This window comes from Coenobita brevimanus, chromosome 88 (genome assembly GCF_032717465.1).
Source record: "Coenobita brevimanus isolate Jiangsu-jjx chromosome 88, ASM3271746v2, whole genome shotgun sequence".
Classification (NCBI taxonomy): domain Eukaryota; kingdom Metazoa; phylum Arthropoda; class Malacostraca; order Decapoda; family Coenobitidae; genus Coenobita; species Coenobita brevimanus.
In genome coordinates this window covers 596,404-611,403 of record NC_137041.1, presented here as the reverse complement: position 1 = coordinate 611,403, position 15,000 = coordinate 596,404, and the positions used below count along the sequence as shown (strand labels likewise).

General features: G+C 38.7%; 1 protein-coding gene across 1 annotated transcript in view; it reads right to left on the bottom strand.

Moving 5' to 3' along the window:
* Positions 1 to 15,000, bottom strand: part of LOC145411150 (zwei Ig domain protein zig-8-like) — a 74,155-nt gene that overhangs the window by 34,173 nt on the left and 24,982 nt on the right. The gene's annotated exons all lie outside the window — the stretch shown is intronic.

The following is a 15,000-nucleotide window of genomic DNA, read 5'->3' as shown; positions in this document are numbered from 1 at the left end:
TTTCTACCAGGAGTGTGTCTGTGGATGGAGAAAAATGGGTGAGAGAGAGAGAGAGAGAGAGAGAGAGAGAGAGAGAGAGAGAGAGAGAGAGAGAGAGAGAGAGAGAGAGATTATTATTATTATTATTATTATTATTATTATTATTATCACCAACAATACCACACCACCACTACTACTACTACTACTACTACTACTATCATCATCATTAACATTAAAGATCAGACATTAACTCTGGCTATTTCTCGTGTGTTATGGGGACGGCTCAGTCAGTGTTACCAGCATCTACCCTGCATCAAGTATTCATTTCAAACACCCACTGCCACACCCACGCCCATACCAGGAGACACAGCCGTTCCCGCAACACAAGATAAACGTGATATTCTAGTGGAGCGTAATTTTTAGACAACCCTGTATAATATTAACGACACCTGTTTTCCCCATTGAAATTAATTACACAAACCATCCTCATCAAAATCGCCATCCGTATAATTATTCATCAGATATAAATAGGAATATATATTGTCGGTGGTTGGAATGGATTAGCTGTGGAACATGTGAGTAATTTAAAATGTTTGGTTCAAAAGTGGCGTTCAAAACTAAACTATTGTATGCTTGATATGGTGTGGAATATGTTATGTGGTTATTATTCTGCCTATTGGCTATCTGTCTGTTCATCTATCTATCTATATACCTACCTACCTATAGATGGATGGATGGATTTTGGTAAGTAGGTAAGTAAGTAGGTAGGGAGGCAGGTAGGTATGTCTTGTATGTAAGTGTGTGTGTGTGTGTGTGTGTGTGTGTGTGTGTGTGTGTGTGTGTGTGTGTGTGTGTGTGTGTGTGTGTGTGTGTGTGTGTGTGTGTGTTCATAAATGTGAGTAAATGTGTGTGTACCATATAAATCATCTCCCTCATTCATCCAAAGAATCCCATCTTACACACACACACACACACACACACACACACACACACACACACACACACACACACACACACACATTCCTCATCTTTACGAGACAACTTAGATTCCTGGAGCCATTTAGGAGAGACGTAGTTCATCCTTCAGAAAAAAAAACAATGATACTCTGTTAATCTATTTATTTCGGAATCTTTTGTTCATCCTGGGAAAACGTACCTATGATCTTTTTCTTGTTTTGTTATTTCTTTCTCTTTCCTTTTTAAGGTCTATGAAAGAAATTATTTTAACCTGTTAGGGAAAATTAACTCCTTGTATCAGATAATGTTGTTGTTGTTATTATTATTATTATTATTATTAGTAGTAGTAGTAGTAGTAATAGTAGTAGCAGTAGTAGTAGCAGCAATAGTAGTAGCAGCAGTAGTAGTAGTAGTAGTAGTTGTAGTAGTGGTAGTGAGGTGGTAGTAGTAACAGTAGTATAATCATTAATGTGGAGAGCGATGGAAAGAGCAGATCATTAGAGAGAGAGAGAGAGAGAGAGAGAGAGAGAGAGAGAGAGAAATAACCTCCTGTGCTTTAACCCCTCATATCTGACCTTCTGACCTTACAAGACCGATTAACAGTTGACCTACTTTGTGAAAGAAGACTCTCTCTCTCTCTCTCTCTCTCTCTCTCTTGTAAGGAGCGTAGGGTCTGTATATCTACGTAACTCTTTCTCTCATGAATAATAGATGTGCTTGAATGAATAGCTGCTGGCGAAGAACTAATGAGAGAGAGAGAGAGAGAGAGAGAGAGAGAGAGAGAGAGAGAGAGAGAGAGAGAGCTCGCGTGTACATGGGGAGGTGTGTGCATGAGAGAGAGGAGGCCTTTCATGACCATAAATTTACTCTAGCTAAAAGTATGTGTGTGTGTGTGTGTGTGTGTGTGTGTGTGTGTGTGTGTGTGTGTGTGTGTGTGTGTGTGTGTGTGTGTGTGTGTGTGTGTGTGTGTGTGTGTGCTGGAGATAGAGAATATATGTGGGAGGAAGGGATAACTTTTTTAATGAGAGTAAAATTGCTCTCTCTCTCTCTCTCTCTCTCTCTCTCTCTCTCTCTGTATGTGTCTGGTTATCTAAGTGTATGAATGAATGAATGAATGTATGTATGTATGTATGAATATATGCATGTATGAATCTATATGTCTACTCGCATCTATCTATCTACCTCTCTATCGATCCATGTGTCTGTCTATCTGTCTATCTACCTACCTACCTACCTTCCTACCTACCAACCTATCTATCTGTCTCAAAAACGACCCTCACTCCATCCACTTGAACTTCTCTCATTTCTTCCCTAACTAGAATTTCACCCCAATTCCCATCCCTTTCTCCCTCCCCTCTCTCCCTCTCTCCCTCCCTCCCTCCCTCTCTCTCTCTCTCTCTCTCTCTCTCTCTCTCTCTCTCTCTCTCATAACAACTTTTATAACGCTTTATAGTAACAATCTATGTAGCTACCCATAAAATTTACAGACGAAAATCACAAAACTCTACGGACAATGCAACCCACGTTTCACTTACTTGTTTCAAAAACCTCTCTCTCTCTCTCTCTCTCTCTCTCTCTCTCTCTCTCTCTCTCTCTCTCTCTCTCTCTCTCTCTCTCTCTCTCTCTCTCTCTCTCTCTTTCTCTCTCTTTCTCTCCATACCCTTCATCATACTTAAATAATTCACTCAGTTTTATTTGTTCTGTTCGCTTTGATACTGGGCCTAACTCTTGGTGTCATCAGCAGCTCCGTAGCCCCTGTTCTTTTGCGATTTAGTCTACGTACTACATCCTGACACTGTTTTACACTGCCTTAATATGGACACAGTTTGGATCAATGGCATAAATGAGGCTACAGAGGTGTAATGGGTGGAATAAATAGCTGAGAAATGGGTGTTACATCTACAAAGGTCGGGTTTTTACTTCACTCTCCCTGGCACCAGACGATTTTATTCAGGTTAGGGGAGATCTGTCGGGCCAGAGTGAATTAGATACGGCGTTGACTACAATACCGGCAGTATACCCAGAATATCACCGAAATAACACATGGAATAAACACACACACACACACACACACACACATACACACACACACACACACACACACACACACACACACACACACACACACACACACACACACACACATATGCATACAAATACATTCATATATATGCATCAATATAAATACTAATAGATAGATAGATAGACAGACAGACAGACAGACAGATAGAAAAATTTATAGATAAATAGATAGATACAAAGACAAATAAATAGATAAATAGATATATAGATAGACAGATAGATACAAAAACAGATAAACTGACAGAAATATAGATAAATAGATAGACAGACAGATAGATACGCTTACTTACCAGTAAACTGTAGTAGCAAGAAGGCCTGAAGTAGCATGGGAGAGCACATTCTCTCTCTCTCTCTCTCTCTCTCTTCTGGTGACGTCTCTTCTTTTTCTAATTTTCCCTCTTTCTTTCGTTGCCACAAACCTGAAAAATGGAAAACAGATTATTAATAGAATCAGTGTTTTTTTTTTTTATAATAAACAGACATACAGATAGACAGACGGATAGATAGTTAGATAGATAGACAGATGGAGATCGTGTGTGTGTGTGTGTGTACTCTAACCTGAATAAGATCCCTAACCCTTTTCACATCTGTTGGTGGTCAAGTGTAATCAGACTGGAGTGCTTGCTTTGTCATAAAGACTTTGTATCATAAAGCAGCGACTTTGTATTTGCTTGTAGAGGCGTATATTTTAGACTTGTGGTCGAGCGGCTTTTATATCTTGTAGTAGTTTCCCCACCAGATGTCATGTAGTGACGGGAGAGGTAAAGAATAGTATGGGACTATTTTTATTTGTCTTGGAAATATTAAACAGGTATAAGAGTATAAGTCCCGGGTAGCTACCTCCCTGTCTCGCTATCTCTCTCTCTCTCTCTGTCTAAGGCTAATCTCCGTCTCGACCTCTCTCTAGGGTCGCTTGTCTCCTTCTGTCTAGCCTGTTCGGTGGCTAATCTCCGTCTGAGCTCTCTTTCCTAAATTCTGGTATAGCAGGGGTGGACTAGATCTTTGTTCACGAGAGGACTGCTGACAGCTAACTGCATCATCTCCTTACTGGCCGCTGTCGTCAGCTTTCCTCAGTGTTAAGAGTGTGTAAGCATGCTTAGCACTGCTCGATTCTCGCAGACACAACACCTTCTCATCATTTGACTTCCTGCTTCTATCTGTCTCTCTATCTATCTATTTATCTATCTATCTATTATGATTTGCAATTATAATATGGAGACCTACCACAGCTTTATTAGGTGGAAAAGACTATTAGATCCAGCTTTAATGACTCACAGGAAAAGTTGAGCTAGCTTTAACCAGAAAGCATGGAATAGGAGCCAGCTTTAATAACAGAGAAAGCATTTTTTTAGTTAAATTCGATAAGTGGGATACACTATTAGAGCTAGATTTACTGGGTGAGAGGAACACTAGAGAGAAAGACTATTAGAGCCAGGTTTAATAACAGACAAAACGTTATTTGAGCTGGCTTCAATAAGTGTAAGTCCATTAGAGCCAGATTTAGTAAGTGACAGAGGAAAGGTTGAGGTAGCTTTAATTATTGAGAGAGGAACACCAGCGCCACCTGTAATAATAAACCAATCGCCCCGGAACCCCCAGCATCTATTAGCTCACCTACCTACCTACCTATCTACCTACTTATCTACCTGCCTATTTATCTACCTATCTATCTGTCATATCTTAACCCACTTGTGTCAGTCAAGTGGTCTGCTAAGTGGACTCTGTACAAGACAAAAAGAAAAAATCATATAATTGACGGATAGATAGAGAGATAGATAAACAGGCAGATAGATAAATAAATAGATAGATAGATAGATAGTATATATATGTATCTGTATATCCAGTAGGTATGAAGTTTAAGTACATATATACAGAACGTATATAATTATGTACTATGTATACACAAGTATGTATGTGTGTATGCGTGTATGTGTGTGTATGTATGTATGTATTTATGTATGTATGCATGTACTGATAGATGTATGTGAATGTCAATCTATCTGTGTTAATGCATGTATGTATGTATGTAGGTATGTATGTATGTATGTATGTAAACGTAAAGCCTTCACACCTCTATCATGTAATTATCATCTCGTTAAGCTAATTAAGGTGATCAACACACCTGTCTAACTAATTCACCCCTCTCTCTCTCTCTCTCTCTCTCTCTCTCTCTCTCTCTCTCTCTCTCTCTCTCTCCCCTTTAAGACTATGGCTAGGTGTGAGGGAAAGGTCTGGGAGTGGGAGGAGGAGGAAGAGGGATAGAGGAGAGGGGAAGGAAGAAAAAGGTAGGAGGGAGGAAAGGAGGGAGAGGGAGGAAGGAAAGAGAGAAGGATGGAGGAACAAAAAAAACGGGGAGAGGAAGAGGGAAGGGATAAGAAGGAAGAAGGGATTGGGGAAGCGAGAAGGGAGATGAGGGATGAAGGAAGGGAGGGGGAAAGGGAAAAAGGGGGGTATGAGGAGGGAGAGAGGGAGGGAGAGAAAGGAGAAGGAGAGGGAGGGAGAGGGTGAGGAAGGTCGAGAAGAAAAAAAAGAGATGAAATTTAAGTCCGTGGATTTTCCTTCCTTAAGCCTGTTTTCGTGTTGCTGTGACGGGTAAGGAAGATAGATTGATAGATACAGACGGACTGATAGATAAATAGACAGATTGATAGAATGATTGGTAGACAGACAGATAGATAGATAGATGAACAGATTGATAGGTAGAACGATAAACAGATATTTTGAGACAGATGGATGATTGGATGACTGAATGAATGTATGGACGGATAGATAATGAGACAGACTAACTGACGGATAGACAGGCAGATAAATACAGATACACAGATAGATAAACAGAGAGAGAGAGAGAGAGAGAGAGAGTAGTCTTCCATGTGAACTAATAATACCACATGTTACACTAGAAGCATCAAACCCAATCCTTTCTGGTGCTGGAGAAGTGTCAAACAAATAGCCATTATATTTGACCTTAAAACAACAACTTCCTCTGAAATATGTGAACCAGTGTTTAACCAGACCTGTTCAAAGTTAGCGCAATTTTGGTCCGAAGTATAGCACCAAATACATGAAAAAGTACTGGAGCTGAACAGGTTTAAGTCACGGTTAACTGAGGCTGGAGGTAATTAAAACAAAACAAAACAGTAGATGGATAACAAATCGTGTTTTTTTTAATCTACCGAGTCTGTAGATAGGTCTGTATGTAAGCTAGATTACTATACCGTTTTCACTTTAACTTGTCCTAAAATTTCCATCTCCTAACATTGGAGTACTGAGTTGTGGCAAAAGATATACGCTAGAATATGATGGCAGTCATGAGGAAGTGCTGTGCGAAGGATGTGAAAGTACCATTGTTTTTCCTGCCATACAACTCCATGAAATAAACCGCAAAATGACGAATATCTGGGCCAAGTTAAGGTAAAAAGGGTATTTGTGGTCTCTAACTAAAGCTGTGTGGCAGTAACAGCAGCAACAGCAGTACTAATTGCAACCGCAGGCTCATCTCGACGTGAACCCAGTCGACTGGAGGCTAAAACTACCCTCCTAATGCATTTCACCATCCTCCTTTCAAAGAACAGAGAGGGAACTGAGGAACTTCGTATAAGCAGGCAACGAAGCAGCTCCGTTATGTCGGTGCCACCACATGAAGGCGTCCCCATCCTGCATCAGAAAGATAAAAACAAGACAGAGTACTGACAGAGTGCAATACCTGCGCCAGTCATTTGTTTTAAGGGCCCAATATTTTGACTTTTGTCCAGTGACCTTAATCTTCGACCGATTACTCTGAATATCGACTTACTTCCTTTCTTGACCCCAAACACTTCCCCCAAGGTTGCTCCAAATTATATCAAAACTATTCGAGTTGACCTTGACCTGTGACTTTTGCTTCTGACCTTCCCCTGGGCGACTGACCTCTGATTAATTGCTATCAAAATCTCCATAACCTCAACCCTTCCGCCAGTCACTGTGTAGATCAGATAAAACTTGTTCAATATGACCTTTACATGCGACCTTAAAAATTTTAGATGAATCAATGACCTTCATTCCGCCCACCAAGTCTGGTCGAAATCGGATTAAGGTGTTTTATGCATTCTATTCACTACGAAAAGTATGATCTATATTGGATAAATACACACACGCACACCCACACCCACACCCACCCACCCACACACACACACACACACACACACACACACACACACACACACAAAAACACACACACTCACACACACACACACACACACACACACACACACACACACACACACACACACACACACACTCACATACACGACCAGAAAACACCAGAAAACCCGAAGGAGATTCTGAAAAAAAAAACGCCACTTGAAAAGTTCCATTAGAGTTGAGAATTGTTGAAATGTACTCCAGTCAGGTCAAACTCAAAAAAGAAAGAGAAAAAGAAAGAAAAAAAACTGAGTAAAAACCAAGGAGGTCCTAAAAATTGCGTTCAAAAAGTTGCAGATAGTTTGCAAGTTGCTGAAATGTCCTGCAATCACCGCGTCAATGATGGGAAGGATTCTTTCAGAGTAGCATTTAGCATTTGCCATCCTGTCTGCATTTGGCTTTACGAGTTGGGTGCTGCTGACTTTGATACCTCTCTCTCTCTCTCTCTCTCTCTCCCTCCGAATACATATACAGCACTTAGCATTTGCATCTGTTCTTGGTGTTGACACTAAGTACAGTTGTTCGGGATGGTAATGAGGCCTCTCTCTCTCTCTCTCTCTCTCTTTTCTCTCTCTCTCTCTCTCTCTCTCTCTCTCTCTCTCTCTCTCTCTCTCTCTCTCTCTCTCTCTCTCTCTCTCATACGGTTGGCCTGTGAAAGTCAAAGCAACGAGAGATAGTGAAATGTGAAAGGAGGAATCCGTAGAGTTTTTCTGTCCTGAACTTAAAAAAACTACAACTCTCTCTCTCTCTCTCTCTCTCTCTCTCTCATTTCTTACAGACATTTTCTCTCCCACTTCTCTATGTCCCAACTTTCCTCTCCCAGGGAACTAATCCTTGCTCTAATTTTCTCACTTTTAATCTCTCACATCTCATCACTGTCCTTCACTCTGTGCAAACTTTACTCCTTCTTTCTCTTTTTTTTCCTCTGTCACTTTCTCTCTTTTTCTCTTCAAAGGTAAGTCTTTGATATACTGCTCTCTTTAGCATCATATTATTATTATTAAAAGAGACATTGAGGACTGAATGGAACTCTCTCTCTCTCTCTGTCTCTCTCCCACCCTGTCACCGCCACACACCGTCTCACCTCTGACTTGTGGCATACGAAATTAGAATCGCCAACACAAAAAGCAAGAAGAAGAAAAAACCAGACCTCGTGGCAAATTGATGCTAATGAGGAGGGAAGAAGAAGAAGAGGAAGAAGAAGAATGAGGAGGAGGAGGAGGAGGAGGAGGAGGAGGAGATGTAAATTTGGAAAGAATGTGGGCTGAAAGCAGGAAGTGATCTGATAGGGGGAGGAAAGGCTAGGGGAAAGAGAGAGAGAGAGAGAGAGAGAGAGAGAGAGAGAGAGAGAAAGAGAGAGAGAGAGAGAGAATCATTACTAAGAAAGCAGTTGGCTAAAGAAAATTAATTAATTTTAAACTAACAATTTTACCCCAAGCAAGTTAATATACTGAACAACATTAAATCTCTCTCTCTCTCTCTCTCTCTCTCTCTCTCTCTCTCTCTCCACAATGCCAATAATTCTCCCATGGACAAACAATGAGAATGAGTTTATCGAGTAGGCTCAAGGTCTCTCTCTCTCTCTCTCTCTGCATGTATGTCTGCAAGTGTATGTGTGTGTGTGTGTGTGTGTGTGTGTGTGTGTGTGTGTGTGTGTGTGTGTGTGTGCGCGTGGGTGGGTGGGTGGGTGGGTTTAATCTCTCTCTCTCTCTCTCTCACCTCGTCATAAGCGAAGCATCTTTCACGAAGGCACTAAAGGCGAATTTATATCCATGTATATTATGCTGCAATATGAGAGAGAGAGAGAGAGAGAGAGAGAGAGAGAGAGAGAGAGAGAGAGAGAGAGAGAGAGAGAGAGAGAGAGTCCTTTTGAGCAGAATTCTGGTGACCTGAATAGAATGGATGATGAGGAGAAATGATAAGGGACGAAATTTGTGGTGTTGAGAGAGAGAGAGAGAGAGAGAGAGAGAGAGAGAGAGAGAGAGAGAGAGATGGACATACGGTGAGGAAGGGGAGGGGGATCAGAAAAAGATAGCCAGACAGACAGACAGATAGAGATGGACAGATAGATAGATACGTAGGTAGGTAGGTAGGTAGGTTGTTAGGTAGGTAGGTCGGTAGGTAGGTAGGTAGGTCGGTAGGTAGGTAGGTAGGCACTGACAGACCGAGAGACAGATCGATAGGAAGGTAAATTATTAGACAGAAACATACAGCCAGACATACCTACACTTACAGAGACAGATAAAAACAGACAGACAGAAAGAAAGATACTAGACAGGCGAACCGACAGATAGACAGAAAGAGACAGAAAGAGAAACAGATAGCTCGAGAGACAGACAGAGGGATAGAGATAATGGGAGACTGATGGACACCCGGTGAGGATGGGGAATGGGATCAGAAATAGAAAAAGAGATAGATAGATAGAAAGGTAAATAGATAAACAGGTAGAGAAAAACACAGGTATATAGATAGACGGATTGACAGATTGTAAGAAAAATTGGTGATAGATAAGCATAGAGAGAGAGAGAGAGAGAGAGAGAGAGAGAGAGAGAGAGAGAGAGAGAGAGAGAGAGAGAGAGAGAAAGAGAGAGAGGAGGGGAATCAGAAATAGTCGAGGTCAATTCTCTCTTCACCTTTCACCTACCTTGACCCCCACTCAAGAGGGAAAATTTTAGAGAAAATGAGAAAAAGTAAGAAAATCGTATATGAAAGCTATGATGATGATGATGAAGATGATGATGATGATGATGATGATGATGATGATGATGATGATGATGATGATGATGATGATGATGATGATGATGATGATGATGATGATGATGATGATGATGATGATGATGATGATGATGATGATGATGATGATGATGATGATGATGATGATGATGATGATGATGATGATGATGATGATGATGATGATGATGATGATGATGATGATGATGATGATGATGATGATGATGATGATGATGATGATGATGATGATGATGATGATGATGATGATGATGATGATGATGATGATGATGATGATGATGATGATGATGATGATGATGATGATGATGATGATGATGATGATGATGATGATGATGATGATGATGATGATGATGATGATGATGATGATGATGATGATGATGATGATGATGATGATGATGATGATGATGATGATGATGATGATGATGATGATGATGATGATGATGATGATGATGATGATGATGATGATGATGATGATGATGATGATGATGATGATGATGATGATGATGATGATGATGATGATGATGATGATGATGATGATGATGATGATGATGATGATGATGATGATGATGATGATGATGATGATGATGATGATGATGATGATGATGATGATGATGATGATGATGATGATGATGATGATGATGATGATGATGATGATGATGATGATGATGATGATGATGATGATGATGATGATGATGATGATGATGATGATGATGATGATGATGATGATGATGATGATGATGATGATGATGATGATGATGATGATGATGATGATGATGATGATGATGATGATGATGATGATGATGATGATGATGATGATGATGATGATGATGATGATGATGATGATGATGATGATGATGATGATGATGATGATGATGATGATGATGATGATGATGATGATGATGATGATGATGATGATGATGATGATGATGATGATGATGATGATGATGATGATGATGATGATGATGATGATGATGATGATGATGATGATGATGATGATGATGATGATGATGATGATGATGATGATGATGATGATGATGATGATGATGATGATGATGATGATGATGATGATGATGATGATGATGATGATGATGATGATGATGATGATGATGATGATGATGATGATGATGATGATGATGATGATGATGATGATGATGATGATGATGATGATGATGATGATGATGATGATGATGATGATGATGATGATGATGATGATGATGATGATGATGATGATGATGATGATGATGATGATGATGATGATGATGATGATGATGATGATGATGATGATGATGATGATGATGATGATGATGATGATGATGATGATGATGATGATGATGATGATGATGATGATGATGATGATGATGATGATGATGATGATGATGATGATGATGATGATGATGATGATGATGATGATGATGATGATGATGATGATGATGATGATGATGATGATGATGATGATGATGATGATGATGATGATGATGATGATGATGATGATGATGATGATGATGATGATGATGATGATGATGATGATGATGATGATGATGATGATGATGATGATGATGATGATGATGATGATGATGATGATGATGATGATGATGATGATGATGATGATGATGATGATGATGATGATGATGATGATGATGATGATGATGATGATGATGATGATGATGATGATGATGATGATGATGATGATGATGATGATGATGATGATGATGATGATGATGATGATGATGATGATGATGATGATGATGATGATGATGATGATGATGATGATGATGATGATGATGATGATGATGATGATGATGATGATGATGATGATGATGATGATGATGATGATGATGATGATGATGATGATGATGATGATGATGATGATGATGATGATGATGATGATGATGATGATGATGATGATGATGATGATGATGATGATGATGATGATGATGATGATGATGATGATGATGATGATGATGATGATGATGATGATGATGATGATGATGATGATGATGATGATGATGATGATGATGATGATGATGATGATGATGATGATGATGATGATGATGATGATGATGATGATGATGATGATGATGATGATGATGATGATGATGATGATGATGATGATGATGATGATGATGATGATGATGATGATGATGATGATGATGATGATGATGATGATGATGATGATGATGATGATGATGATGATGATGATGATGATGATGATGATGATGATGATGATGATGATGATGATGATGATGATGATGATGATGATGATGATGATGATGATGATGATGATGATGATGATGATGATGATGATGATGATGATGATGATGATGATGATGATGATGATGATGATGATGATGATGATGATGATGATGATGATGATGATGATGATGATGATGATGATGATGATGATGATGATGATGATGATGATGATGATGATGATGATGATGATGATGATGATGATGATGATGATGATGATGATGATGATGATGATGATGATGATGATGATGATGATGATGATGATGATGATGATGATGATGATGATGATGATGATGATGATGATGATGATGATGATGATGATGATGATGATGATGATGATGATGATGATGATGATGATGATGATGATGATGATGATGATGATGATGATGATGATGATGATGATGATGATGATGATGATGATGATGATGATGATGATGATGATGATGATGATGATGATGATGATGATGATGATGATGATGATGATGATGATGATGATGATGATGATGATGATGATGATGATGATGATGATGATGATGATGATGATGATGATGATGATGATGATGATGATGATGATGATGATGATGATGATGATGATGATGATGATGATGATGATGATGATGATGATGATGATGATGATGATGATGATGATGATGATGATGATGATGATGATGATGATGATGATGATGATGATGATGATGATGATGATGATGATGATGATGATGATGATGATGATGATGATGATGATGATGATGATGATGATGATGATGATGATGATGATGATGATGATGATGATGATGATGATGATGATGATGATGATGATGATGATGATGATGATGATGATGATGATGATGATGATGATGATGATGATGATGATGATGATGATGATGATGATGATGATGATGATGATGATGATGATGATGATGATGATGATGATGATGATGATGATGATGATGATGATGATGATGATGATGATGATGATGATGATGATGATGATGATGATGATGATGATGATGATGATGATGATGATGATGATGATGATGATGATGATGATGATGATGATGATGATGATGATGATGATGATGATGATGATGATGATGATGATGATGATGATGATGATGATGATGATGATGATGATGATGATGATGATGATGATGATGATGATGATGATGATGATGATGATGGTGATGATGATGATGATGGTGATGATGATGATGATGATGGTGATGATGATGATGATGAAGATGATGATGATGATGGTGATGATGATGATGATGATGATGATGATGATGATGATGATGATGATGATGATGATGATGATGATGATGATGATGATGATGATGATGGTGATGATGATGATGATGGTGATGATGATGATGATGATGGTGATGATGATGATGATGAAGATGATGATGATGATGGTGATGATGATGATGATGATGATGATGATGATGATGATGATGATGATGATGATGATGATGATGATGATGATGATGATGATGATGATGATGGTGATGATGATGATGAAGATGATGATGATGATGATGATGATGATGATGATGATGATGATGATGATGATGATGATGATGATGATGGTGATGATGATGATGATGATGATGATGATGATGATGATGAAGATGATGATGATGATGGTGATGATGATGATGATGATGATGATGATGATGATGATGATGATGGTGATGATGATGATGAAGATGATGATGATGATGATGATGATGATGATGATGATGATGGTGATGATGATGATGAAGATGATGATGATGATGGTGATGATGATGATGAAGATGATGATGATGATGATGATGATGATGATGATGATGGTGATGATGATGATGAAGATGATGATGATGATGATGATGATGATGATGATGATGATGATGATGATGGTGATGATGATGATGAAGATGATGATGATGATGATGATGATGATGATGATGATGATGGTGATGATGATGATGAAGATGATGATGATGATGATGATGATGATGATGATGATGGTGATGATGATGATGAAGATGATGATGATGATGATGATGCTGATGCTGATGATGATGATGATGATGATGAAGATGATGATGATGATGAAGATGATGATGATGATGATGATGATGATGATGATGATGATGGTGATGATGATGATGAAGATGATGATGATGATGATGATGCTGATGATGATGATGATGATGATGATGATGAAGATGATGATGATGATGAAGATGATGATGATGATGATGATGATGATGATGATGATGATGAAGATGATGATGATGATGATGATGATGATGATGATGATGATGATGATGATGAAGATGATGATGATGATGAAGATGATGATGATGATGATGATGATGAAGATGATGATGATGATGATGATGATGATGATGATGATGGTGATGATGATGATGAAGATGATGATGATGATGAAGATGATGATGATGATGATGATGATGATGATGATGATGATGCTGATGATGCTGATGATGCTGATGATGCTGATGCTGATGATGCTGATGCTGATGATGATGATGATGATGATGATGATGATGATGATGATGATGATGATGATGATGATGATGATGATGATGCTGATGCTGATGCTGATGCTGATGCTGATGCTGATGATGATGATGATGATGATGATGATGATGATGATGATGATGATGATGATGATGATGATGATGATGATGATGATGATGATGATGATGATGATGATGATGATGATGATGATGGCGATGCTGATGCTGACGACAGTAGTAGTAGTAGTAGTAGTAGTAACAACAACAATAA